Raw genomic sequence first — 2,032 nt, forward strand, 5'->3', positions numbered from 1 at the left:
AGAAGGCTAGGACTCTGATTTCTCCCATCCAAGTACTAACCAGGCCCGACCCTGCTTAGCTTCCGAGATCAGATGAGATCGGGCGTGTTCAGGGTGGTATGGCCGTAGACTAGGACTGTGATTTCTACGGTCCCCTTTTGGAAGCTGTCCTCCCAGTCATTATCTTCTACTGTTTTTTCTGTAATTATCTTTCTATATTTGTTTTGCATTTTAAAATACAGTAGTTTTCAATTTAAGTCATTTATAAGGAACGTTATATTAACAAGAAAGCATGGTGCCACAAGTACAAGTAAGTAACAACTCTAAACTATACATGGTTTCATGTTTGTATTCTTTGAATATATTATTTTTTAATTTGCTAATTTACTTCTTCTTCTTCTCTGTCATACCAGAGTTATTTCAGACTGTGGGCTTTCTTCACTTAAATTAATCTTCATACTGCAGGGGAGATACCATGATCACGAAGGTGGTTTTCCCAGGGCGAGGCTTATCCATTGCACTCCGGATGTGCTGACCCCTGCGATTTCCCCAAGTGTGGGAAACTCGACTGCATAATTTGTGGTAGTGGGGGACTGTGTTCGCGCTTTCCCCTGGGGGAAAAAAAAAAAAATTAATCTTCATACTAATCAGTACTCCTCCTGCATTATTTCTTCCAATCTAGCCTCCCCTCCTTCACTCACTTTTAAACAGTTTTAACTTCTTATTATGCTTTTGGCTTGATGTCATGAAAGATTCTCTTCCTACCAAAGTACTTTAAATCATTGGAGCAGATACATGACCAAAAGTGGAATATTTCTGAGAATTAAAGGAATCTTACTGATAAACCTACATAGCAACGGATATAAAACACACTCTTTGGTACAGATCTGAATGTATGTCTCCTCAAGAGATCACTGACATGTGAGATGCATCTTGAAATGAATACATAGTTAGACAAAAAAGGTGGAGAAGTGTTTCAAACACAGGCAGTAGAGCCATTAGAAGCAGGAAAACCTGATGTATGTTTAGAAAAAATACAAGAAGCCTAGGGTGGCTGAGATAAAGCTTCCATGTTCCACTGCAACAGAAGATAGAGCTGCAGAGTAGCTATTTATAGTGAGAATTCAGAGGACTGTGAACATCAGACTAAGGCGCCTGACCTTAATTGTAGAGTTGGAGAGTCATTGAGTGCTCCAGGGCAAAGAAAGGTGAACAAAAATATGATGAATAGGGATGTCCTTGGTGGGCCAGCAGTTAAGAATCCACCTGCCAAGGGGTTCAATCCCTGGCCCCGGAGCTAAGATCTCACGTGCTGCTGAGCCTGTGTGTTGCAACTACTGAAGCCTGTGAGCCCCAGAGTCTGTGCTCTGCAACAAGAGAAGTCACTGCAATGAGAAGCCCAAGCACAGCAACTAGAGAGAAACCCCAGCTCGCCATGACTAGAGAAAGCCTTCGTGCAGCAAAGAAAAATACACATGCCACAAAGAAGTCCCAGTGCAGTCGGAAAAAAAAAAGACAAAAAGTGTAAAAGTATGATGAATCAAAGTTTAAATAAGATTAATCTAGTCATTGACCATCACTGATGGGTCAAAGTATCAACTAGAAGATGGATGAAATGGTTCATGTGTCAGGTGGTATGCTGGTCCTGGGAGGTCTAAGATGTGACCATTTAGAATAATTTAACTTACTTTTGTAGTTAAGAGCAAAATGAGGGATCTTCAGTTAGTTCTCAAATTTTCACAGTTTACTCTTTAATTCTTAGTAATCAAATATGTCTGCTATTATCACTTCTATCAAGTAAGTTTATGCAATGCTGTTTTATGACCCTCACATTTTATAACTCATAAAAGTTTGGAAGGTCCCCTTGCTCTTATTTTGTTCAAAGACACATGATAAAGACCAAACAAAGAATAAAAAAAAAAACAAAAAACCTGTATTTGTTATTGAGTAATACCCACTTACTTAAATTTCTATAATGCTAATGGAGTTCTTGTATTCATTTATTCACCACTTCAGAGCACAAGTTGTCTTTGTTAGAAAATCTGCCTAAGAA

General features: G+C 39.0%; 1 non-coding gene across 1 annotated transcript; it reads left to right on the forward strand.

Moving 5' to 3' along the window:
- Positions 1 to 435: 435 nt before the first annotated feature.
- On the forward strand, positions 436 to 593 carry LOC133051380 (U1 spliceosomal RNA). The gene has a single exon (XR_009691868.1). It is a non-coding gene; the product is annotated as a U1 spliceosomal RNA (small nuclear RNA).
- Positions 594 to 2,032: the final 1,439 nt, after the last annotated feature.

The sequence above is a fragment of the Dama dama genome, chromosome 33 (assembly GCF_033118175.1).
Source record: "Dama dama isolate Ldn47 chromosome 33, ASM3311817v1, whole genome shotgun sequence".
NCBI classification, from domain to species: domain Eukaryota; kingdom Metazoa; phylum Chordata; class Mammalia; order Artiodactyla; family Cervidae; genus Dama; species Dama dama.